Raw genomic sequence first — 27,200 nt, forward strand, 5'->3', positions numbered from 1 at the left:
CTTAGATCTACTTTTTTTTTTGTTATATTTGAAAATATGTAAAAAAACGTAGATCTACTTTTGGAGCACTGCGCATGTGGACATAGATCTGCTTGGACAGTTTAAGGGTTAAAATAAACTAAAACTGCATATGACCTTTGATGTGAGAATTTTGCTTTTATACCCTCCATTTTGACTTGTATATACTGTATATCCACTCTTCATCTAGATAAATAACTTTGTTACAAATAAACATTCATTATATTTATTGCAGTTTGTTGCACCATCCCTTCATGGCTGGGGGAAGCAGTCTTGATCAGAGGAATTTGATCTATCCTTCTCCTTCATTGCCTCAAACTTGCAAACTATTCCTTGGGTGCAGTATGACCCCTGCGGGTTTAACTCCTTGATGGATTTAGAGCTTCCTTTGTTCATTATAACTCCATTGACCCTAGTGGGTTTAGCTCTTATTTTTTATTGTAATAACTCCTTCATATTGATTACCACCCATCAAGGGAAGTTCCTTGATACTGCTAATGAAGGACTCTTCATTCAAGAATGGATCTGTGCTCCAATTACTTTAATCGAGCCTAAATACTTTCCATTCCTCCAGTGCCTCAAGATAGTGTCCTTGGCACTTTGATCTTCCTCATTTACATCATCCATTCCTCCAGGTGCTCCCTGACCCCTGTGGGTTTAGCACACCCCATGAATAATAACGTATTGATTACCAGTGTGTAGCTACAAGGACAGATTACATTCATGGGGAAGATGTATGGTCCATACAAGTTTGCTGCTAGTGTTTTTTTTTTTTTAGTATAATACAACACCTAAAAGAGCAGAGATATCATGTACCTTGATGCTGGTGAAGGACTCATGATCCAGTGAATTAGAACTACCCTCTTTTTTTTTTTTTTGTTTTTTTTTTGTCTCTCTATCTCTATCTCCAGTTTTTCCCCAGACGTCGTCACTGCTCTAATGCCCTTGCTTTATCGTCCCTCCTCACTCACGGCCCCACCTTTGACACAGACTTCCTCTTTGACTTGACAGCAACTGATTTATTACGCAAACTTTCCCCTCAAGGAAGGTTCCTTGATGTTGGTGAGGGGCTCTTGATTTAGGGAATTGGATCTGTGCTCCAGTTCCCCGAATTAAGCCTGAATGCCTTCCACATCCCCCCCAAGGCGCTGTATAATCCTCCGGGTTTAGCGCTTCCCCTTGATTATAATAATAATAATACGCAAACTTTAATGTACATGTATTTCCTTTGGCACTCTTCACAGCCCTTTCTAACTCTACCTATGTTATCCTCCCTACCCTTGCAACCCTATGATCCAGCATCACCCCTTGCCATGCAGTTTGGTATGACTAGTGGGTTTAGTGCTTCTTCTTTATTATAATTAATATGGCAAATACATATTTGTAATGTATTAAGTTCAATTTTCAGGTATCACCATGCAGTGCTGTATGACCCTTGTGAAAGGTATCACTTAACTCTACATGACTTCTGTTCTTATCTGAAAAAGTGACAAGAGTAGTAGTTTACAACATTTGTGATATTTACTGTCTAACAGATAATCGAGAGATTACTTTGCAGTTTATCTATCAAAAGATATCTTGCGATAAGCTGTGGGGGATTCACAAGGGAGTGAAGTGCTCTTGTCAGCAAAGATATGGGTCATTCAAGGTATTTAGCACTTAGTTATGATTTTAATCAAGGTCCCCTCTATGAAGGTTCCTTGATACTGGCTGGGGGCTCTTGATCTAGGAAACTGGATCTGTGCTGCAATTCCTTGAATGCTTTCCATCCCCCTCACAGGCACTGTATAATTCCGACGGATGTAGCACTCTCTCATAATGATGATAGTAATCAAGGTACTGTACTACGTTTAATATCACTGCCTAATTTTTATTTAGTCATTTGTGGTTGATAATTTTTCCTTACAAAAAAAAATCTCAAGGGAGGAACCCTTGTGGTTTAGCACTTCTTTTTTATTATAATAATAATTATCCTCAAGGGAGGTTCTTTGATGCCAGTGAGGGGATTCTCGATTCAAAAATTTAAACAGAGGCGTCGTAAGGGCATCATCCCTTAGGGGGTGACACCATAGAGCCTCTAGAAGGTGACACTAATGACCAAAACCATGCTGCAGCAACCTAAGAAAAATTCTTCGTTTCTATATAGCCTATTATAGGATTACATAGTACAAATAGGCCTATTTAGGGAAAATTATTTTTTTTGATGATGTGATAGATGATTTTGCAGGATTGAAGGCAAGGAAATGAAATATCAGATTCTTTGAGATGTTACCTGTACTCAAGGTCAAATTGGAACAGTGTTTTTTTTATTTTTCAAGTTTTCTTTTTTATTGTTGAAGATGAATAAATGTTGGATCTGTTGGCTGTACTCAAAGTGGTATTTAAGTTTATGTTCCCTCAATATTACTACAATTATTTATGTTATCATTAATAAAGTTCGGTTTATGGCCTTGAAACGTTCTCATTGCTAAACATTAGTCACTGGTCATGCAGCAGTGATGTAACTGGAGTTTACTACCCCCATCCCCCTGTCCTTGGATTTCATGAGGGTGACACCAAAGATGCCGCCCCGGGTGACACCAACTCTAGCGACGCCACTGTCAAAGAAATGGGGTTTGTGCTCGCCTTCCTTAACACTTTCACTGTCGGTCCCGTAATATTACGGTTTGCAAGCCAGTAATACTACGCCAAAATTCTAGCAGCTTCAGATCTGGTGGGAGAAAGCTGGTAGGCCTACATGTGAGAGAATGGGTCTTGAGTGCTCAGTGTGCGCAATATTAAAAAAAAAAATCTGGGAGGCTGCAGTGCGTTGTTGGAGTGCCAATTCAGTACACCTTTTTCACCATGCCTAGCGGTAAAGAATACCTCACTCCCCAGCAAATTGGGACTCTCCTCTTCCCAAGTGATAGTTCTAACACAGATGGAAGTGTCAGTGAAGATTAATTTCATGGTTTTGAGGAGTCTGTGACCGAAAGCAATGCCCAGGATACCAGCAATAGGGCTGAAAACCCAGACGACCCTCAACCTTCCACTTCTGGTGCTGGCCTGTCTCATTCATGTTCAGTTGTACCAGGGCGAAAGAGGAAACTCATATTTTCCCATGCCCAGGACTCAAATGTAAGCAGTGGTCATGATAGTGATACTTACTGATTGTGATTTCCAAGCTCTTGATTTCAATTCCAGTAGCGACAATGAAGAAGAATATTCTCCAGTGAAGCGTCAAATTATGAGGTTACATGTTACAATTACAATTGGGATGGATAATATATATGTGGCAGCAGGTGGTGGTGGTGCAATGCGTTATGTGGCACCAGCAGCACCCCAAGCTGGTAGCCATGCCCCTGACTCAGCACATCCACAGCAAAGGCCACCTTCAACCACCCACACAATTGCTACCCATCTTCGCACCTGTTGGCAACAACGTTGGTCTTATCTGCTCTCTAATAAACTACATTCTATTAAACCGAGTATAGGTTTCTGGCCATCTTATCAGTGTCGAGGTTGGGAGACTACTCTCTCCTGTCATTGCATCGGCCACATTCGTCTTACGGGTATCTCATGGAGAGCTGCCTTGTTCCACTCTGAGAATTGTCATGTTCCAGTTTCTGTTAGCCACATTCTGTTGGTCTGCCCACTCTATCAACGAGCATGCAAAATTTACCTCCAACGTCGTCATCGCTGTATTGTCCTTACTTCCCTTCTTGCTGATGGACCTTCCTTTAACCCAGACTCCCTCATTAACTTTTTGACAGCAACTGGTTTACTGCACAAACTCTGATGATGATGCCTCTAGTACACCTCATGGCCCTTTCTACCTCAGTCTCTTGCTACCCTCTACTCCTGCACTATCCACTGCCCTGCTGCAGTCCATCTCCCTCTTGCTATCCAATACCCTTGAATCCTTCCCTGCCTGGCAGCGCTGTATGACCCTTGTAGGTTTAGCGCTTCTTTTTTATAATAATAATCAACCACCCACACACCACAACATCTTGCACAACCACAACTACAACCACAACAACCTGCACAACCACAACTACCTGCCAATATCCAGTATCCAACAACAGACCGCAGGGTGCCAATTTTGTTCCCAATCCCCATCACTTTGATGAAACTCAGAGTGGAATATATAAGAGAAATGGCACTAGGTATGTAATGTGAGGGAAGGGGTGGAAGTCTGACTTTAGACATCTGAGATTCAGTGGTAATCTATGGAACGTACTTGACCCTTACGGACGACGTCTTTCGCGGAACCATGATAATAATAATAATAATAATAATAATAATATCTATTTCTACAAGTACATGTACAAGGTATACAGGCCTAGCTGACATCAGTGACATACTACTGTATAGAAAGCTGCTTGTTATGCAGAGCATTTCGGACAAATTCAGCTGTATAGCCCTTGTGGCTTAGCGCTTCTTTTTGATTATAATAATAATAATCGGACAAATTCAGTTTTGTCCCAGGATGCGACCCACACCAGTCGACTAACACCCAGGTACCCATTTTACTGATGGGGAACATAGACAACCGGTGTAAAGAAACATGCCCAATGTTTCTACCCTCGCCGGGAATCGAACCAGGACCCTCGCCGTGTGAAGCTAGAGCTTTAGCCACCATCGTTTATATTACCTGAGCGAAACTTCTGTGCGAAGCAGTGTAATGAAAGGATGCTTTTATGGTATTTAAAAATGTATTATAAATGCAATATCAGAACCTGGTAATGAAGTTCGTTTAATTTTAGTTTTTGATGTGGAAAGAAAATTCTCTAAATATCGTACGGAAGCAGTGGCGTCGTAGGACGGGCCGGGGGTGGGGGGTGCCCGCCCCGAGTTACACCATTTAGGGGGTGACACCATAGAGCCTCTAAAGAAGGTGGCACTAATACCCAAAACAGTGCTACACCAACATAAGAGAAAAACCTTCATTTCTATATAGCCTGTTATATGATTACAGAGTACAAATAGGCCTATATAGGGAAAATCAATGATTTTGATGATGTGATAGATGATTTTGCAGGATTGAAGGCAAGGACATGTAAGATCAGATTCACTGAGATGTTACCTGTACTCAAGGTCAATCGGAACTAATGTTTCTCTGATATTGCAATGTTTTTCTTTATTTTTCAATTTTTTTTTCATTGTTGAAGATGAATAAATGCAGGATCTGTTGCCTGTACTCAAAGTGGTATTTGAGTTTGTTTCCTCAATATTACTACGATTACTTATTTTACCATTAATAAAGTTGAGAAGTATTTTCCTGTTCGGTTTATAGCTCTTAAACGTTCTCATTGTTAAACATTAGTCATTAGTCATGCAGTAGTGACGTAACTGGAGTTTACTCCCCTACATCCCCCCGCCCTTGGATTGTGAAAACGTGCAATTGCATTAAGTTTTATAACCTCCATTAACTATATCATTGTAAACAAAAGCATTTCACCCCTCCATGGAAGATGTGTTCATTTAATATCACATACCTACAAGTCCCTCACAAGAAGCTCATTGCTAGTAATCCCTTCCTTAAATCACTTGTTAAAGCAACTGCTCAAGAAGAAATTTCTCACCTAGCTGGTAGTAATAAGTTATCACAAGTTATATACACTGATGGATCTAAACAGGAGTCTTCTGGCAGGGCTGCATCTGCTCTTGTTGCCACCTCCCTAGTTAAGAACTTATTAAACTTGTTGAATTAGGCATAAGAATTAACAACTGGGCGTCTACACTGCAAACTAAATTGTTTGCAATCCTAATGACGCTAAAGCATAATTATGACACTGAGCTTGACTCTATCATCATTACTGATTCTATGTCATCAATGAAGGCTCTTGACTCGTATAATGACTCCAACAACATGCTCATTGGAGAAGCCAGGTATAGATACTCAAAAATTAGGGACAAAGGAATTAATGTACAATTGCTATGGATCCCATCACATATTGGATTACTCCTTCATGATAAAGTTGATATGTTAGCCAAGAAGAGTACCCAGAAGGAGAATGTAGAATATAACTTTGGTATAACTGTGTCTAGCATTAGGAATAATATTAGGAGAGAAGTAAACAATGAAAATGATTGTTATAGGATTGTTATAGTAGATCTATTGTTATAGATTGTTATAGTAAATCTATAATCACTATGATAACATGAACATAGATAAGTATGTTTATGGAGCAACTTGCAATGTGATAAGATAAGATAAGATAAGATTTCGTTCGGATTTTTAACCCCGGAGGGTTAGCCACCCAGGATAACCCAAGAAAGTCAGTGCGTCATCGAGGACTGTCTAACTTATTTCCATTGGGGTCCTTAATCTTGTCCCCCAGGATGCGACCCACACCAGTCGACTAACACCCAGGTACCTATTTGCTGCTAGGTGAACAGGACAATAGGTGTAAGGAAACGTGTCGAAATGTTTCCACCCGCCGGGAATCGAACCCGGGCCCTCCGTGTGTGAAGCGGGAGCTTTAGCCACCAGGCTTAGGCTTGGTTACAAGTACTTCTGGCAGTTTGGCAAACACACATGATCAAGCTAAATGCAAATTATGTGATCAGGCATATGGTCACTCTCTTGAACACTATGTGCTTAATTGTCCACTTATTGAGGAATACAGAGACAGACAGTATAATAACCTATGTGACATGTCAAGATATCTTATTAATGAATAAAAGATACCAGATATACTAAGCAAATTTCCTAAATTTACTTGTAACAGATAAGTGAACTATAGATATGTAGACATAAACCCATATGTCCCTGTTACCCCTTTTGGGGCCTAGTTTCTAGGTCTTTTGTGTATCCATATGCTCTTGCGGTACTGTCTACAGGATGGATATGGAGTACAAAATAAACTAGCCACTTCGGTGGCAAAATCTAATCTACTCTCTCAAATTCATCAAACCGTCATAAGATGTTTGTCTTGGGATGACTGCTGCTATCTGGCAACACCTGCTGGCCTTGGCATAACAGCAGTTGTTACATTACGAGGAACCACAGTCGTGGCGACAACCTCGTTGGATAAGGTATGTTTAGTTCAGGTAGAATATAGTACTTGTATCAATAGTTATGTACACCTAAAGATATTGATAAATTAGACACATGTGCAACACTTGGGTATCTTTACTGATGAAACGTTTCGCCACATAGCTTCATCAGTCCATACAAAGAAGAGTGGTGAAGATCAGTAGTTTGAGGTAATCAGTCCCTCAGCCTGGAGTCGATGTAATCAATCTTGAAAAGATTGATGGACTGATTACCTCACACTCTTGAGGTTAGGTTAGGTAAGGGTCGTCAGGAAACAGGACAAGTGTTTCCTGGCGTGGGCCTTAGTCAGATGATGGCCCACCGTTGGAGCTTTTGGTCATCTGACCGAGGCTTTCCGCTGGCTTACCGGTCCACCCTTTTAAAAATTATAGTCATGGTTATAACCATTTCTTCACACTCGTGATCTTGACCATTCTTCTTTATATTGGACTGATGAAGCCACTGTGGGGCGAAACGTTTCCTCAGTAAAGTTACTCAAGTGTTGTTAGTCTAATTTATCAACTTGTTGGTTCTCTGAACCATTTATCTACTTACCTAAACATCTTTGAACTATGGTAACGTAAAAGAAGCTCGTACATACTTGTGTATACGTACTGAGAGGTTAATGTAATTCCAGTGTTGGGAATTAAAGCATTTTTATTATATTAGCGTACAGAACCAAAATGTGTAAGGTATGTACGTACGAGTATTTTTATAAACATTTTTATACACCAAAAATTTACTATCAACACTCTTTTAGAGGTAAATGTATTTTTTTGGAGTTAGTGAAGATTTTATTTGAATCCTCAGCCTGGAGGGTTAGTAAAGCGCAATGTGAGGGCAAAACGTAGTAATAAAAGGTCACATTATATTGCATTTGTGTCTATTTTTCCCATCGTGTCGGTATTTTATGTCATTTATCACTATAACCCAAGAAAGCCAGAGTGGCTTACTTCCATTGTGACCCTTTCAAAACTAAATTTTTTATTTCGTTGTGTAGTATATAATGTATAGTTTACATTCAATAAAATATTGTTAACGCACAAAGAAAACCACTAGCATGCATGAGTATTTCTGAAAGATTCTGTTACCCAAGTTGTAAGCCACTACGGCCGGCTACCACCTGGAACCTACCCACTGCTAGGTGAACAGTTAGTAGTAGTTTAATATCTTTATTATGCACCCCATACCCATCCTGTGGGCGGTAGTCAAAAGATTACAAAGGTACATAATGGGTCCAGGGACTGGACTAGGTGAACAGTGACAACAAATGCAAGAAGCGGGTTTAGCATTTCCATTTGTGAATAACTAACACTTTTCAGTGCTCAGTAATAACCCGCATTGATACAGAAACTCAGGAGATTGATTGATCTGTATATTTCGACCACCTTTCCGGGATCCTCTTCGTCTGCTGGGTCTAGGGACTCGCCCGCAAAATTTTGATAGCTGACCAGGTTACAGTGGTCATCATTGCCACCACCTTGAGGTATGCTATTACACAATATGTAATCTCTTCCACTTATCTTATGTTTGTTAACTTGACGGGTGATGGTGACAGGAACCCCAGAGTCAGGTGATTCAATAACTTACGAAGTCGTTTGTAGATATAACAAGGTAATTAAATCTCGTCAGGTAACTTAATTTCTTTGAGATGAAAATGACATTACTTATTACATGGCCTGTTGGGCTAGTTACTGGTTGTTAAAGGCACTTGTCGATGGTGTGTGTGTATACTCGCCTAATTGTATTCACCTAATTGTGGTTGCAGGGGTCGAGACTCAGCTCCTGGCCCCGCCTCTTCACTGATCGCTACTGGGTCCTCTCTCTGCTTCCTGAGCTTTGTCATGCCTCTTCTTAAAACTATGTATGGTTCCTGCCTCCACTACTTCACTTGCTAGGCTATTCCACTTGCTGACAACTCTATGACTGAAGAAATACTTCCTAACGTCCCTGTGACTCGTCTGAGTCTTCAGCTTCCAGTTGTGACCCCTTGTCCCTGTGTCCCCTCTCTGGAACATCCTATCTCTGTCCACCTTGTCTATTCCCTGCAGTATCTTGTATGTCGTTATCATGTCTCCCCTGACCCTTCTGTCCTCCAGTGTCGTCAGTCCGATTTCCCTTAACCTTTCCTCGTACGACATTTCCTTGAGCTCTGGGACTAGCCTTGTTGCAAACCTTTGTACTTTCTCTAACTTCTTGACGTGCTTGACCAGGTGTGGGTTCCAGACTGGTGCTGCATACTCCAGTATGGGCCTAACATACACAGTGTACAGTGTCTTGAACGATTCCTTATTAAGGTATCGGAACGCTATTCTCAGGTTTGCCAGGCGCCAGTATGCTGCAGCAGTTATTTGGTTGATGTGTGCCTCCGGTGATGTGCTCGGTGTTATGGTCACCCCAAGGTCTTTCTCCCTGAGTGAGGTCTGTAGTCTTTGTCCACCTAGCCTATACTCTGTCTGTGGTCTTCTTTGCCCCTCCCCAATCTTCATGACTTTGCATTTGGCTGGATTGAATTCGAGAAGCCAGTTACTGGACCACATGTCCAGCCTGTCCAGGTCTCTTTGCAGTCCTGCCTCATCCTCATCCGATTTAATTCTTCTCATCAACTTCACATCATCTGCGAACAGGGACACTTCAGAGTCTATTCCTTCCATCATGTCGTTCACATATATCAAAAATAGCACTGGTCCTAGAACTGACCCCTGTGGGACCCCGCTCGTAACAGGCGCCCACTGTGATACCTCTTCACGTACCATGACTCATTGCTGCCTCCCTGTCAGGTATTCCCTTATCCATTGCAGTGCCCTCCCTTTTACATGCGCCTGATCCTCCAGCTTCTGCACTAATCTCTTGTGGGGAACTGTGTCAAAGGCCTTCCTGCAGTCTAGGAAAACGCAATCTACCCACCCCTCTCTCTCGTGTCTTACTTCTGTCACCTTGTCATAAAACTCCAGGAGGTTTGTGATACAAGATTTGCCTTCCATGAACCCATGCTGGTTTTCATTTATAATCTTGTTCCTTTCCAGGTGTTCGACCACTCTCCTCCTGATAATCTTCTCCATGACTTTGCACACAATACATGTCAGAGACACAGGTCTGTAGTTTAGTGCCTCGTTTCTGTTTCCTTTCTTAAATATGGGGACTACATTAGCTGTCTTCCATTTCTCAGGTAGTTGCCCAGTTTCAAGGGATGTGTTGAAGATTGTGGTTAGAGGCACGCACAGCATCTCTGCTCCTTCTCTAAGGATCCATGGGGAGATGTCCGGTCCCATCGCCTTTGAGGTGCCAAGGTCACTTAAGAGCTTCTTCACCTCCTCCTCAGTTGTTCGTATGTCATCCAACACTTGTTGGTATATTCCCTCTTGATGTTCCCTTCTGTGCTGTCTTCCCACAGCCCTTCCTGTCTCTACTGTAAAAACTTCCTTAAATCTCCTGTTCAGCTCCTCACATACCTCCTGATCATTTCTTGTGAGTTCTCCACCTTCTGTCCTTAATCTGATCACCTGGTCTTTGACTGTTGTCTTCCTCCTGATATGGCTATACAACAGTTTCGGGTCAGTCTTGATTCTCGATGCTATGTCATTTTCATACTGTCGCTGGGCCTCCCTCCTTACCTGTGCATACTCATTCCTGGCTCTGCGACTGATCTCCCTATTTTCGTGTGTTCTCTGCCTTCTGTACTTTTTCCATTCTCTATTGCACTTTGTTTTTGCCTCCTTACACCGTCGGGTAAACCAGGGGCTCGTTCCGGTCTTCCCGTTGTTACTGTTGCCCTTGGGAATAAACTTTTCCACTGCCTCCTTGCATTTTGTTGTTACATATTCCATCATTTCATTTACTGGCTTTCCTGCCAGTTCTCTGTCCCACTGGACCTCCCGCAGGAAGTTCTTCAACCCTATGTAGTCCCCTCTTTTATAGTCAGGCTTTTCCCATTCAACTCCTGTTATTCTCTCCACTTGCAGCTCTACTATGTATTCAAAGCACAGAACCACGTGGTCGCTAGCTCCTAGGGGACTCTCATACTTGATGTCCTCAATGTCTGAGCTGCCCAGGGTGAACACAAGGTCCAATCTTGCTGGTTCATCCTCCCCTCTCACTCTGGTAGTGTCCTTAACATGTTGGTGCATGAGGTTTTCCAGCACCACGTCCAACATCCTGGCTTTCCATGTTTCGGGACCCCATGTGGCTCCAGGTTTTCCCAGTCGATCTCCCTGTGGTTGAAATCCCCCATAACCAGCAACTTTGCTCTGCTGGAATGAGCTCTTCTTGCCACCTCAGCAAGTGTGTCCACCATTGCTCTGTTGCTCTCTTCATATTCCTCTCTTGGCCTCCTGCAGTTCTGTGGTGGATTATACATCACTGCAATGACCACTTTGTGTTCCCCAGACTGAAGTGTACCTGCTATGTAGTCTCTTTCTCCCGTCTCATCTATGCCTTCCATTTTCTCGAATTTCCATCTGCTTTTTACGAGCAGAGCAACCCCACCTCCCCCCCTGCCCCTTCTATCTTTCCTCATGATCTGGTATCCTGGTGGGAAGATTGCATCTGTTATTGTCTCCGTGAGTTTTGTTTCTGTAACTGCTATGATGTCTGGGGACTTCTCATTGATTCTTTCTTGCCATTCCCCATGTTTATTCGTTAATCCATCTGCATTTGTGTACCAAACCTTCAACTTCTGTTCTAATACTGTAACTGTGGTGTGGGGGGTGGAAACAGAGGGATCGGTGTGTGATGGTTGGTTTGGATTGTTCAGTTGCCTTGGGGGTGTCGTGGCTGGAGTCCTTCTGCAGGTGTTTCTGGGGGGTGTGCTTGTCCTTCCATTTGATCCTGGGTTATTCTGCTCTCCTTTTTCATTTCCTCCCATTTCTCCTTTCGTTTTTGAACTCTCTCTTTCATCGTCTTCCTTTTGTCCTGTGTCCTGTCTCGATTGAGGTACACACTCCGGAACTCCTGCTTGCCTCTCAGTCGTGCTTTCTCCTGCAGGATCATGGTTCAGGTTGATTCTGCCTTGAAAATTACTTTGAGAGGCCGATTCCTTTTCTTTGTGAACCACCCAATTCTCCGAAAATTTGCCACCTGGGTCATGTCCCCCTCGCCTATCACCTTCATGATATCTTCAATCGCTTTTTTCTCCTCCTGCTTTCTTTCATCGTAAGTTTCCCCTTTAGCTTCGTCTAGCCCATAGACAAACACGGATCTCTCCCTTTCCACCTCCCACTGTGACTCCCATTGCATCCTCTGATGTGTTTTAGTTTCTTCCCGTGGAGTGTTCCTTCCTTCAGTCCCTTCCCTAGTTATGGCCCCTATGCTTCTTGGTTTGTCCTTCCTGCTCACCTGTTCCTGGCCCCCACAGGTATCTGGTAAGGCCCTTGCACATGTCCTAGTTCCTTCAATGTCTTCCAACCTCTCATTCTGTCCTAGTGTGCTCCCTGCCTTTGTTTTGGCCTCATGTGGGTTTGACAGGACCTCTGCATACAGTTTAATTTCCATGATTCCTTCAGACCTGTTGTCTGTGTTTGATGTAGCCATTGCCGATGCTACTTCTGTAATATCTTTGTCTCTGTGCTGTTTCAGATGTCTCAGCTCCTCTTCTAATCTCTCTATCTTGATTTCTGCTGCTGTGGCCTGTTGCTTCCACCTTCTGCATTCTGCTGCTAACCTCTCTTCCATCTGTGTGTGTGTGTGTGTGTGTGTGTGTGTGTGTGTGTGTGTGTGTGTGTGTGTGTGTGTGTGAGTGTGTGAGTGTCTACCCTTGTGTGTGTGTGCTTGTGTGTGAGGGAGGGAGGGTAAGAGGGGGGTAGGTGGTGTGGTTGAAAGATCCGTCGTGTAGGCACAAATTTAGTCTCATTTATCTTTTCCAATTATGCTACTCTCTCCACTTATTGCCCTTTCTGGATTTATGTATTAATTGTTGCTGGTTATTATCATTTTCCTTGTTCACATTGAGAGAAGACTTCCTAGCTTCCTAAGTATTCTTACTGCTAATAACTACCGGTAGTAACACTGCCTGTGTGCGTGTGTGCATGTGTGTGTGTGTGTGTGTGAGTGTGTGTGTGTGAGTGTGTGTGTTTGAGTGTCTTGTGCGGTGTAATGACTGGCCGCAACTTCTTGTGACCTGACACAACCCTCCTGGGACTTGACCGACCCTCGCACCGTCTTACAATGTTGCCCTTAAAAGCTTGTCCCACCTACCTTCTCACACTCGTCAACACTATATGTCTATGCTATTTCTATTCTAATTCTGGTAATAGCTTGCAGGAGTGAGTGACCAGTATCAAACAGTATGCAAGGCCAGCCAGGGCCGTCAACATGCAAACCACAAATAGGCGAATAAACTTGCGCTCAATGGTGCGGTGACAGGTTGCCAGCTGCTGATGACGGAGTCGTCGTACGTAGGCCTTAAATCCCTATTTTGGAGATCCTTCACCCATGATGTTTTAACCATATATTCTCATACATCCCGCTTCCTCACGCGATGTCACTCTTCACTGATGATAGTATACACTTCACATTATATACACTTCACTTTATATGTATAATGGCGCACAACTTGTCGTGACGTCACTTCTTCAGGCCTACCGCTGCCAGTGTGGCAACAGCGCCTAAGACCCCCAACGGTTTGCGCTTTGAAATATTATGATTTCAGCTATGTGTGTGTGTACTCACCTAGTTGTACTCACCTAGTTGAGGTTGCGGGGGTCGAGTCCGAGCTCCTGGCCCCGCCTCTTCACTGATCGCTACTAGGTCACTCTCCCTGAGCCGTGAGCTTTATCATACCTCTGCTTAAAGCTATGTATGGATCCTGCCTCCACTACATCGCTTCCCAAACTATTCCACTTACTGACTACTCTGTGGCTGAAGAAATACTTCCTAACATCCCTGTGATTCATCTGTGTCTTCAGCTTCCAACTGTGTCCCCTTGTTACTGTGTCCAATCTCTGGAACATCCTGTCTTTGTCCACCTTGTCAATTCCTCTCAGTATTTTGTATGTCGTTATCATGTCCCCCCTATCTCTCCTGTCCTCCAGTGTCGTCAGGTGTGTGTGTGTGTGTGTGTGTGTGTGTGTACTTACCTAATTGTGATTGCAGGGGTCGATCCATAACTCCTGCCCCCGCCTCTTCGCTGGTCGCTACTAGGTCCACTCTCTCCCTGCTCCATGAGCCTTATCATACCTCTTCCTAAACCTATGTATGGTTCCTGCCTCCACTACATCACTTTCCAGACTGTTTCACGTTCTGACGACTCTGAAGAAATACTTCCTAACATCCCTGTGACTCATTTGAGTCTTACACTTCCAATTGTGACCCCTTGTTTCTGTGTCTCATCTTTGGAATATCCTGTCTCAATCCACCTTGTTATTTCCTCTCTGAATTTTATATGTTGTTATATCTCCCCGCCCCTCCTGTCCTTCAGTGTTGTCAGGTCGATTTCCCTTAATCTTTCCTCATAGAACATGCCCTTTAACTCCGGGACTAGCCTCGTTGCAAATCTTTGCACTTTTTCCAATTTCTTGATGTGCTTGCCCAGGTGTGGGATCCAGACTGATGTGTGTGTACTCACCTATATGTGGTTGCAGGGGTCGAGTCATAGCTCCTGGCCCCGCCTCTTCACTGGTCGATACTAATTCACTCTCTCCCTACTCCATGATCTTTGTTATGCCTCTTCTTAAAGCTATTTATGGAACTTGCTTCCACTACTTCAGTCTCCAGATTATCCCACTTCCTGACAACTCTAAGGTTGTAATAAAGTTGGTAGAATTACCGACAATATGTAAAGTAAAAGGACACAAGTGCAACTAATGTGACATTTTATTGTGGCAACGTTTCGCTCTCCAGGAGCTTTATCAAGCCATTACCCTCTGTGTCCATGTATTGTTTGTAATGGCTTGATAAAGCTCCTGGAGAGCGAAACGTTGCCACAATAAAATGTCACATTAGTTGCACTTGTGTCCTTTTACTTTACAACTCTAAGGTTAAAGAAATACTTCCTAACATCCCTATGACTCATCTGGGTTTTCAGCTTCCAATTGTGGCCCCTTGTTCCTGTTTCCCATCTCTGAAACATTCGCTCCCTGTCCACCTTGTCAATGCCTCTCAGTATTTTATACGTTGTTATCATGTCCCCTCTATCCCTCCTATCCTCTAGTTTCATCAGGTTGAGTTTCTTTAACCTCTCCTCATAAGACATACCCCTCAATTCCGGGACTAATCGTGTTGCAAATTTTTGCACTTTCTCCAATTTTGTGATGTGTTTGACTAGGTGAGTAGGTGAGGGTTCCATACTGGCGCTGCATATTCCAGTATAGGCCTTACGTACACGGTGTACAATGTCGTGAATGACTCCTTACTCAGATGTCTAAACGCCAATCTCAGGCTTGCCAATCTCCCATATGCTGCAGCAGTTATTTGATTGATGTGTGCCTCAGGGGACATGTTCGTTATAATGCTTACCCCAAGATCCTTTTCTTTAATTGACGTTTGCAGCTTTTGATTTCCTAACCTGTACGCTGTCTGCGGTCTTCTGTGTACTTCCCCAATCTTCATGACTTTACACTTACTGGGGTTAAACTCCAGGAGCCATTTGTCGGACCATACTTGTAGTCTGTCCAGATCCCCTTGTAATCTTAACTGATCCTCTCCCACTTGTATTCTCATCAGTTTCACATCATCAGCGAACAGTGACACTTCTGAAACTATTCCTTCCACCATGTCATTCACGTATACAAGAAACAGCACGGGGCCTAGGACTGAACCTTGTGGAACCCCACTCGACACTTGCGCCCACTCCGACACTTCAGTACGTACCAACACACGTTGTTTCCTTCCTGTCAGGTATTCCCTGATCCATTGCAGTACTTTCCCTGTTATTCCTGCCTGCTCCTCTAATTTTTACACCAGTCTCTTGTGTGGTACTTTGTCAAAAGCCTTCTTGCGGTCTAAAAAGATGCAATCTACCCATCCCTCTCTCTCCTGTCTTACTTCTGTTACCTTATCGTAGAGCTCAAGTAGATTTGTGACACAGGATTTCCCATCTCTGAAGCCGTGCTGATTGTGTGTGTGTGTGTGTGTGTGTGTGTGTGTACTAACCTATTTGTACTCGCCTAATTGTGGTTGCAGGGGTCGATTCACAGCTCCTGGCCCCGTCTCTTCGCTGATTGCTACTAGGTCCTCTCTCTCCCTGCCCCATGAGCTCTATCATACCTCGCCTTAAAACTATGTATGGTTCCCGCCTCCACTACGTCACTTTCTAGGCTATTCCACGGCCTGACTACTCTATGACTGAAGAAATACTCCCTAACATCCCTTTGATTCATCTGAGTCTTCAACTTCCAATTGTGACCTCTTGTGTCTGTGTCCCTTCTCTGGAACATCCCGTCTTTGTCCACCTTGTCTATTCCGCGTAGTATTTTATATGTCGTTATTATGTCTCCCCTGACCCTCCTGTCCTCCAGTGTCGTCAGGCCGATTTCCCTCAACCTTTCTTCGTAGGACAATCCCCGTAGCTCTGGGACTAGTCTTGTTGCAAACCTTTGCACTTTCTCTAATTTCTTGACGTGCTTGACTAGGTGTGGATTCCAAACTGTTGCTGCATACTCCAGTATGGGCCTGACGTAAATGGTATACAGAGTCTTAAACGAATCCTTACTGAGGTATCGGAACGCTATCTGTAGGTTTGCCAGGCGCCCGTATGCTGAAGCAGTTATCTGATTGATATGCGCCTCAGGAGATATGCTCGGTGTTATACTCACCCCCAGATCTTTTTCCTTGAGTGAGGTTTGCAGTCTTTGGCCATCTAAACTATATTGTGCCTGCGGTCTTCTTTGCCCTTCCCCAATCTTCATGACTTTGCATTTGGCAGGGTTAAATTCAAGGAGCCAGTTGCTGGACCAGGCTTGTAGCCTGTCCAGGTCTCTTTGTAGTCCTGCCTGATCCTCATCCGATTTGATTCTTCTCATTAACTTCGCATAATCTGCAAACAAGGACACTTCTGAGTCTATCCCTTCCGTTATGTCGTTCACGTATACCAAGAACAGCACAGGTCCTAGGACTGACCCCTGTGGAACCCCGCTTGTCACAGGCGCCCACTCTGACACCTCGTCACGTACCATGACTCGTTGTTGCCTCCCTGTCAGGTATTCTCTGATCCATTGCAGTGCCTTTCCTGCTATGTGTGCCTGATCCTCTAGCTTTTGCAGTAACCTCTTGTGAGGAACTGTGTCGAAGGCCTTCTTGCAGTCCAAAAATATGCAGTCGATCCACCCCTCTCTTGTCTTACTTCTGTCACCTTGTCATAAAACTCTAGTAGGTTTGTGACACAGGATTTTCCTTCCCTGAAACCGTGCTGGTTGTCAATTATACACTTGTTTCTTTCCAGGTGCTGTGTGTGTGTGTGTGTGTGTGTGTGTGTGTGTAAACTCTCACAGTCGTGAGGTACAGTGCTATTGTTGATATTTTTAAGCACACGTGTAATATTAATATTTAAAAAGTATAGGCTGGTATCGAATTTTTTTAACCGATACTGTAAAAATAGCCTATACCCACCAGTACCGATATATATATATATATATATATATATATATATATATATATATATATATATATATATATATATATATATATATATATATATATAAGGAATTAGCGAGAGCAGGCGAAATATACACAAACACTGATCTCTGGCTGAAGGAGACTCGAACCTACGAACCTTAGGACAGGGTACGCAGTGCTTTACCAATCTACCCACACTGGACAATACCTTGGCGTGTAGCATGCGCTACACGTTTGATCCAAGGCAGCCAACTTTCAGGGAGATGAAAAGCTGTACGCCTTCTCCCTGAAAGCTGGCTTCCTTGGATCAAACGTGTAGCGCATGCTACACGCCAAGGTATTGTCCAGTGTGGGTAGATTGGTAAAGCACTGCGTACCTTGTCCTAAGGTTCGTAGGTTCGAGTCTCCTTCAGCCATATATATATATATATATATATATATATATATATATATATATATATATATATATATGTGTGTGTGTGTGTGTAATTTTTGTTCGTCTCTATTACCTATTTGGACTGAAGCTACCTTCTCTATTTTTGTATCACATCTGATTGCGTCCCATTTACAGGCTCTAGTGCATGGTTCCTACGGGATCAGCTTTTCTCAAATATGATCTTTATAAAGAGTATTATTATCATGATTTCCTTAACTGAAGTATCATCTTTATCTCCATTATCGTTTAATTTTCGTAATTCCTCTTAAACATTATCGAATGTGGGTCACAACGCATAAATCTATTTAAAAGGGGATGTATATATGTTGTATATATACCGGTAAGGGGCTCTTGATCCTGTGAACGAGAGGAGTTCTTGATCCTGTGAAAGGAGGGGTGAGCTCTTATCCAAGCATCTAGCTTTAACCTTCCCTTCCTTGAATCGACCTTGATCGCCTTCCAGTCCCCCAGGAACGTAAAAAATAATACACACTTTTCCCACCAGTCAACCAGGGCGCCGAAGATAGCCCACAAGTTCGAAATCGTAGACGATCTTTTCGAAATTTAATTGGCTTAGTGCTTCTTTTTGATTATAAGTAAGTAAGTAGTAAGTAAATTTATTCAGGTATACACAATACAGTTACATAGAATTATCATACCTGGAGTTTACCTGGAGAGAGTTCCGGGGGTCAACGCCCCCGCGGCCCGGTCTGAGACCAGGCCTCCTGGTGGATCAGAGCCTGATCAACCAGGCTGTTGCTGCTGGCTGCACGCAAACCAACATACGAGCCACAGCCCGGCTGATCCGGAACTGACTTTAGGTGCTTGTCCAGTGCCAGCTTGAAGACTGCCAGGGGTCTGTTGGTAATCCCCCTTATGTGTGCTGGGAGGCAGTTGAACAGTCTCGGGCCCCTGACACTTATTGTATGGTCTCTTAACGTGCTAGTGACACCCCTGCTTTTCATTGGGGGGATGGTGCATCGTCTGCCAAGTCTTTTGCTTTCGTAGTGGGTGATTTTCGTGTGCAAGTTCGGTACTAGTCCCTCTAGGATTTTCCAGGTGTATATAATCATGTATCTCTCCCTTCTGCGTTCCAGGGAATACAGGTTTAGGAACCTCAAGCGCTCCCAATAATTGAGGTGTTTTATCTCCGTTATGCGCGCCGTGAAAGTTCTCTGTACATTTTCTAGGTCGGCAATTTCACCTGCCTTGAAAGGTGCTGTTAGTGTGCAGCAATATTCCAGCCTAGATAGAACAAGTGACCTGAAGAGTGTCATCATGGGCTTGGCCTCCCTAGTTTTGAAGGTTCTCATTATCCATCCTGTCATTTTTCTAGCAGATGCGATTGATACAATGTTATGGTCCTTGAAGGTGAGATCCTCCGACATGATCACTCCCAGGTCTTTGACGTTGGTGTTTCGCTCTATTTTGTGGCCAGAATTTGTTTTGTACTCTGATGAAGATTTAATTTCCTCATGTTTACCATATCTGAGTAATTGAAATTTCTCATCGTTGAACTTCATATTGTTTTCTGCAGCCCACTGAAAGATTTGGTTGATGTCTGCCTGGAGCTTTGCAGTGTCTGCAATGGAAGACACTGTCATGCAGATTCGGGTGTCATCTGCAAAGGAAGACACGGTGCTGTGGCTGACATCCTTGTCTATGTCGGATATAAGGATGAGGAACAAGATGGGAGCGAGTACTGTGCCTTGTGGAACAGAGCTTTTCACCGTAGCTGCCTCGGACTTTACTCTGTTGACGACTACTCTCTGTGTTCTGTTAGTGAGGAAATTATAGATCCATCGACCGACTTTTCCTGTTATTCCTTTAGCACGCATTTTGTGCGCTATTACGCCATGGTCACACTTGTCGAAGGCTTTTGCAAAGTCTGTATATATTACATCTGCATTCTTTTTGTCTTCTAGTGCATTTAGGACCTTGTCGTAGTGGTCCAATAGTTGAGACAGACAGGAGCGACCTGTTCTAAACCCATGTTGCCCTGGGTTGTGTAACTGATGGGTTTCTAGATGCGTGGTGATCTTGCTTCTTAGGACCCTTTCAAAGATTTTTATGATATGGGATGTTAGTGCTATTGGTCTGTAGTTCTTTGCTGTTGCTTTACTGCCCCCTTTGTGGAGTGGGGCTATGTCTGTTGTTTTTAGTAACTGTGGGACGACCCCCGTGTCCATGCTCCCTCTCCATAGGATGGAAAAGGCTCGTGATAGGGGCTTCTTGCAGTTCTTGATGAACACAGAGTTCCATGAGTCTGGCCCTGGGGCAGAGTGCATGGGCATGTCATTTATCGCCTGTTCGAAGTCATTTGGCGTCAGGATAACATCGGATAGGCTTGTGTTAATCAAATTTTGTGGCTCTCTCATAAAAAATTCATTTTGATCTTCGACTCTCAGTCTGGTTAGCGGCTTGCTAAAAACTGAGTCATATTGGGACTTGAGTAGCTCACTCATTTCCTTGTTGTCATCTGTGTAGGACCCATCTTGTTTAAGTAGGGGCCCAATACTGGACGTTGTTCTCGATTTTGATTTGGCATAGGAGAAGAAATACTTTGGGTTTCTTTCGATTTCATTTATGGCTTTTAGTTCTTCCCGCGATTCCTGACTCCTAAAGGATTCTTTTAGCTTAAGTTCGATGCTTGCTATTTCTCTGACCAGTGTCTCCCTACGCATTTCAGATATATTGACCTCTTTTAGCCGCTCTGTTATTCTTTTCCGTCGCCTGTAAAGGGAGCGCCTGTCTCTTTCTGTTTTACATCTACTCCTCCTTTTTCTTAGAGGAATAAGCCTTGTGCATACATCGAGTGCTACCGAGTTAATCTGTTCTAGGCATAAGTTGGGGTCTGTGTTGCTTAGTATATCTTCCCAGCTTATATCGGTTAGGACTTGGTTTACTTGGTCCCACTTTATGTTTTTGTTATTGAAGTTGAATTTGGTGAATGCTCCCTCGTGACTAATCTCATTATGTCGGTCTGGGGCTCCGCGCATACATGACTGAACCTCAATTATGTTGTGATCTGAGTATATTGTTTTTGATATGGTGATATTTCTTATCAGATCATCATTGTTAGTGAAGATGAGGTCTAGTGTATTCTCCAGTCTAGTAGGCTCTATTATTTGCTGGTTTAAATTGAATTTTGTGCAGAGATTTAAAAGCTCGCGTGAGTGTGAGTTTTCATCAGAGCTGCCTCCTGGTGTTATTACTGCAACAATATTATTTGCTATATTCCTCCATTTTAGGTGCCTTAAGTTGAAATCCCCCAGGAGCAAGATGTTGGGTGCAGGAGCTGGAAGGTTTTCCAGACAGTGGTCAATTTTTAACAGCTGTTCCTGGAATTGCTGGGATGTTGCATCCGGAGGCTTGTAGACTATCACAATGACTAGGTTTTGGTTCTCGACCTTTACTGCTAAAACTTCCACTACATCATTTGAGGCATTTAGCAGTTCTGTGCAAACAAGTGACTCTGCAATGTACAGGCCAACCCCCCCCTTTTGCCTGTTCACTCTGTCACATCTGTATAGGTTGTAACCTGGGATCCATATTTCGTTGTCTAAGTGATCCTTTATGTGGGTCTCAGTGAAAGCCGCGAACATTGCCTTTGCCTCTGCAAGCAGTCCACGGATGAAAGGTATTTTGTTGTTTGTTGCTGGCTTTAGACCCTGTATATTTGCAAAGAAGAATGTTATCGGACTGCATAGCAGCATATGTGTAGAGAACCTAGGATAACCCAAAAAAGTCAGACAGAGTGACTTATTTCCATTGGGGTCCTTTTACCTTATTATTATAATAAAAAGGTTATAATATTTTCTTATTATTCTATAATGAAGATAACATCTTATTATCATACTAAAAAGACTATCTACTACACGAGGGTCATTAAGACTATCTACAATACGAGGGTCATTACTAGGGATAAGGTAAAATTTACACGTATTTTAGCTAAAAAATAGAAAATCATTCCCCTCCCTTTCTGTTGCTTCATTCATCAGACACTTTTTGGCAGTCTTCTTGAACTGGTTCAAGCTATGACTGGCCTTGACATTTGTGGGTAGTCTGTTCCATTCCTTTATTGCTGTACAATAAAAGGTGTTTGAAGCCTGGCCACTGACTGTGGGTACTACAAAGTTGTGCTCTCTCCCCCTAGTACTATGATTGCTTTGGTTCCCAACCTTGACAAAATTGACAGCAAGATATTCTGGACACTGTTTGTGAGCAATTTTATAAATATGATTTATCTTCAGTTGTTTTACTCTGTCTTCAACATTCAGCATATCCAACTGCTGTAATTCATCCTGGCCTACATGTTCTCTTGGTCCCAGCCCCAGGATGAATCTTACGATTTTGTTCTGGGTGATTTGCAGTCTATCTTTCAGTTTTTTTGTCAAGGCAGAGTACCAAGAAGAGCAAGCGTAATCCATATGGCATTGTATAAGGGCTAGACATAGGGTCCTGCGAGCCTCAGTAGGTAGACACTGTGCTTGTCTATACAGGAACTTCAGCCTGGCATTCGCTTTCTTTACTACACTGTTCCCTATCAATTCTCCTGACATGCATGGGTCAAAGGGGATTCCCAGATATTTAACTGATGAAACCAAAGTGATGGACTCCCCATTACACTGAACATTAAAATTATTTACCCTTCTCAGTTTGTTTCGTTCCAAAGAGAATGGCTTCAGTTTTCCCTAGGTGTAATGATAGTTTGTTGTCTACTAACCATTTGCTGCAGGACTCCAGTTCCAGTGTTAAAACATTAGCAATATCTTGTGGGTCTTTACCTGTCACTAACAGAGCACTGTCATCTGCATACAGTAGGAGTTTGCACTTGACACTGATAGGCATATCATTGACATATCATAAGAATAGTAAGGGACCCAGGATACTACCTTGGGGAACTCCACATGTTATCGGCAGGGGTTCTGATTCCGTTTTGTTGATTTTGACTATTTGTCTCCTGTTGCTAAGGTAGGACTTAAACCAGTCTACAGAACCTATACCGATAGCTTGAAGTTTCTTACATAATATATTGTGGTTGACAGTATCGAAGGCTTTTTGCAGGTCTAAGGTTACCATACCTATGAGGTTCCCTTTTGACATTTCAGTTCTCAGGTAATCCATCAGATTAATAAGGGAGGTATCGGTTGAGTAGGATCTTCTAAAGCCCGATTGATAGCTATGGAGAATGCTGTTGTCATTAAGGTACTTAACTACTTGAGAATACACCGCCCTCTCCAGAATTTTAGATATTATACTGAGTATACTAACAGGTCTATAGTTGCTTACATCAGACCTATTATTTTTCTTGAAGATAGGAGTAACTCTGGCCTCCTTGAACCCCTCCGGTACGGTATTAGTGGTGATTGATAGATTTATTATGTGAGCAATAGGGATTGACAGTTCAGAAGCACCATCTTTTAGGAACTTAGACGGGATGTTATCAGGGCCTGTGCTCTTAGTTGGGTTTAACCTGCTTAGTTCTTTTTGAATGAAGTCATGAGATACACTTAAGATAAGATAAGATAAGATTTCGTTCGAATTTTTAATCCCCGGAGGGTTAGCCACCCAGGATAACCCAAGAAAGTCAGTGCGTCATCGAGGACTGTCTAACTTATTTCCATTGGGGTTTACCTGGAGTTTACCTGGAGAGAGTTTCGGGGGTCAACGCCCCCGCGGCCCGGTCTGTGACCAGGCCTCCTGGTGGATCAGCGCCTGATCAACCAGGCTGTTGCTGCTGGCTGCACGCAAACCAACGTACGAGCCACAGCCCGGCTGATCAGGAACTGACTTTAGGTGCTTGTCCAGTGCCAGCTTGAAGACTGCCAGGGGTCTGTTGGTAATCCCCCTTATGTGTGCTGGGAGGCAGTTGAACAGTCTCGGGCCCCTGACACTTATTGTATGGTCTCTTAACGTGCTAGTGACACCCCTGCTTTTCATTGGGGGGATGGTGCATCGTCTGCCAAGTCTTTTGCTTTCGTAGTGAGTGATTTTCGTGTGCAAGTTCGGTACTAGTCCCTCTAGGATTTTCCAGGTGTATATAATCATGTATCTCTCCCTCCTGCGTTCCAGGGAATACAGGTTTAGAAACCTCAAGCGCTCCCAGTAATTGAGGTGTTTTATCTCCGTTATGCGCGCCGTGAAAGTTCTCTGTACATTTTCTAGGTCGGCAATTTCACCTGCCTTGAAAGGTGCTGTTAGAGTGCAGCAATATTCCAGCCTAGATAGAACAAGTGACCTGAAGAGTGTCATCATGCGCTTGGCCTCCCTAGTTTTGAAGGTTCTCATTATCCATCCTGTCATTTTTCTAGCAGATGCGATTGATACAATGTTATGGTCCTTGAAGGTGAGATCCTCCGACATAATCACTCCCAGGTCTTTGACGTTGGTGTTTCGCTCTATTTTGTGGCCAGAATTTGTTTTGTACTCTGATGAAGATTTAATTTCCTCATGTTTACCATATCTGAGTAATTGAAATTTCTCATCGTTGAACTTCATATTGTTTTCTGCAGCCCACTGAAAGATTTGGTTGATGTCCGCCTGGAGCCTTGCAGTGTCTGCAATGGAAGACACTGTCATGCAGATTCGGGTGTCATCTGCAAAGGAAGACACGGTGCTGTGGCTGACATCCTTGTCTATGTCGGATATGAGGATGAGGAACAAGATGGGAGCTAGTACTGTGCCTTGTGGAACAGAGCTTTTCACCGTAGCTGCCTCGGACTTTACTCTATTGACGACTACTCTCTGTGTTCTGTTAGTAAGGAAATTATAGATCCATCGACCGACTTTTCCTGTTATTCCTTTAGCGCGCATTTTGTGCGCTATTACGCCATGGTCACACTTGTCGAAGGCTTTTGCAAAGTCTGTATATATTACATCTGCATTCTTTTTGTCTTCTAGTGCATTTAGGACCTTGTCGTAGTGATCCAGTAGTTGAGACAGACAGGAGCGACCTGTTCTAAACCCATGTTGCCCTGGGTTGTGTAACTGATGGGTTTGTAGATGGGTGGTGATCTTGCTTCTTAGGACCCTTTCAAAGATTTTTATGATATGGGATGTTAGTGCTATTGGTCTGTAGTTCTTTGCTGTTGCTTTACTGCCCCCTTTGTGGAGTGGGGCTATGTCTGTTGTTTTTAGTAACTGAGGGACGACCCCCGTGTCCATGCTCCCTCTCCATAGGATGGAAAAGGCTCGTGATAGGGGCTTCTTGCAGTTCTTGATGAACACAGAGTTCCATGAGTCTGGCCCTGGGGCAGAGTGCATGGGCATGTCATTTATCGCCTGTTCGAAGTCATTTGGCGTCAGGATAACATCGGATAGGCTTGTGTTAATCAAATTTTGTGGCTCTCTCATAAAAAATTAATTTTGATCTTCGACTCTCAGTCTGGTTAGCGGCTTGCTAAAAACTGAGTCATATTGGGACTTGAGTAGCTCACTCATTTCCTTGCTGTCATCTGTGTAGGACCCATCTTGTTTAAGTAGGGGCCCAATACTGGACGTTTTTCTCGATTTTGATTTGGCATAGGAGAAGAAATACTTTGGGTTTCTTTCGATTTCATTTATGGCTTTTAGTTCTTCCCGCGATTCCTGACTCCTAAAGGATTCTTTTAGCTTAAGTTCGATGCTTGCTATTTCTCTGACCAGTGTCTCCCTGCGCATTTCAGATATATTGACCTCTTTTAGCCGCTCTGTTATTCTTTTCCGTCGCCTGTAAAGGGAGCGCCTGTCTCTTTCTATTTTACATCTACTCCTCCTTTTTCTTAGAGGAATAAGCCTTGTGCATACATCGAGTGCCACCGAGTTAATCTGTTCTAGGCATAAGCTTGGGTCTGTGTTGCTTAGTATATCTTCCCAGCTTATATCGGTTAGGACTTGGTTTACTTGGTCCCACTTTGTTTTTGTTATTGAAGTTGAATTTGGTGAATGCTCCCTCGTGACTAGTCTCATTTTGTCGGTCTGGGGCTCCACGCATACATGTCTGAACCTCAATTATGTTGTGATCTGAGTATATTGTTTTTGATATGGTGACATTTCTTATCAGATCATCATTGTTAGTGAAGATGAGGTCTAGTGTATTCTCCAGTCTAGTAGGCTCTATTATTTGCTGGTTTAAATTGAATTTTGTGCAGAGATTTAAAAGCTCGTGTGAGTGTGAGTTTTCATCAGAGCTGCCTCCTGGTGTTATTACTGCAACAATATTATTTGCTATATTCCTCCATTTTAGGTGCCTTAAGTTGAAATCCCCCAGGAGCAAGATGTTGGGTGCAGGAGCTGGAAGATTTTCTAGACAGTGGTCAATTTTTAACAGCTGTTCCTGGAATTTCTGGGATGTTGCATCCGGAGGCTTGTAGACTACCACAATGACTAGGTTTTGGTTCTCGACCTTTACTGCTAAAACTTCCACTACGTCATTTGAGGCATTAAGCAGTTCTGTGCAAACAAGTGACTCTGCAATGTACAGGCCAACCCCCCCCCCTTTTGCCTGTTCACTCTGTCACATCTGTATAGGTTGTAACCTGGGATCCATATTTCGTTGTCCAAGTGATCCTTTATGTGGGTCTCAGTGAAAGCCGCGAACATTGCCTTTGCCTCTGCAAGCAGTCCACGGATGAAAGGTATTTTGTTGTTTGTTGCTGGCTTTAGACCCTGTATATTTGCAAAGAAGAATGTTATCGGACTGGTGGTATTGTTGGTACTGGGGGGGGGGGGGATTTTTTTTCCGGCATTAGTATCTGTATCTGTTGGTTTGGAGTGGAGGCCATCGACTGTGGTTCCACTCCAGGAATGACTGGATTTGGTGTACGATTTCTGCCATTTCCTGCCAGTTTTTTTTCCTTCCTGGCACTAAAAAACCTCTCCCTCTTGAGTGGCTGTGGCTACCCAGGTTTTCCCATGGCCTGGATGTTTTGTATCTTTTTGTCCCCTTTAGATGGTATGCCTGGCAATTTAAGTTATAGCACAGTCTTTCCTGTACTGAAGAGGTACACATTTCAGGGTGAAAAAGCTTACAGGAAGGGAGTTTGCATTTTCCTTTTGTCATATGGGCATGGCATTTTCTAGGGTGGTCATAGTTGCATGTCCCATCTGTTTTTCCAGATTTCCCATGCCAGCATATACCAAGTGCATAGTATGTGCACAGGCTTGGTTTCCGCTTGCCTTGGGTTTCTGTGACTG

The 27,200-nt window shown here is 43.3% G+C and overlaps 1 protein-coding gene across 1 annotated transcript in view; it reads left to right on the forward strand.

Annotated features, from left to right (window-relative positions):
• Nucleotides 1-6,923: 6,923 nt before the first annotated feature.
• Nucleotides 6,924-27,200, forward strand: part of LOC128699358 (uncharacterized) — a 49,957-nt gene continuing 29,680 nt past the window's right edge. Inside the window, exon 1 of the mRNA XM_070098223.1 lies at nucleotides 6,924-7,038. The gene's annotated coding sequence lies outside the window, so the exon portion shown is untranslated. The remainder of the gene's footprint in view (nucleotides 7,039-27,200) is intronic.

Source organism: Cherax quadricarinatus, chromosome 61 (genome assembly GCF_038502225.1).
Source record: "Cherax quadricarinatus isolate ZL_2023a chromosome 61, ASM3850222v1, whole genome shotgun sequence".
Taxonomy (NCBI): domain Eukaryota; kingdom Metazoa; phylum Arthropoda; class Malacostraca; order Decapoda; family Parastacidae; genus Cherax; species Cherax quadricarinatus.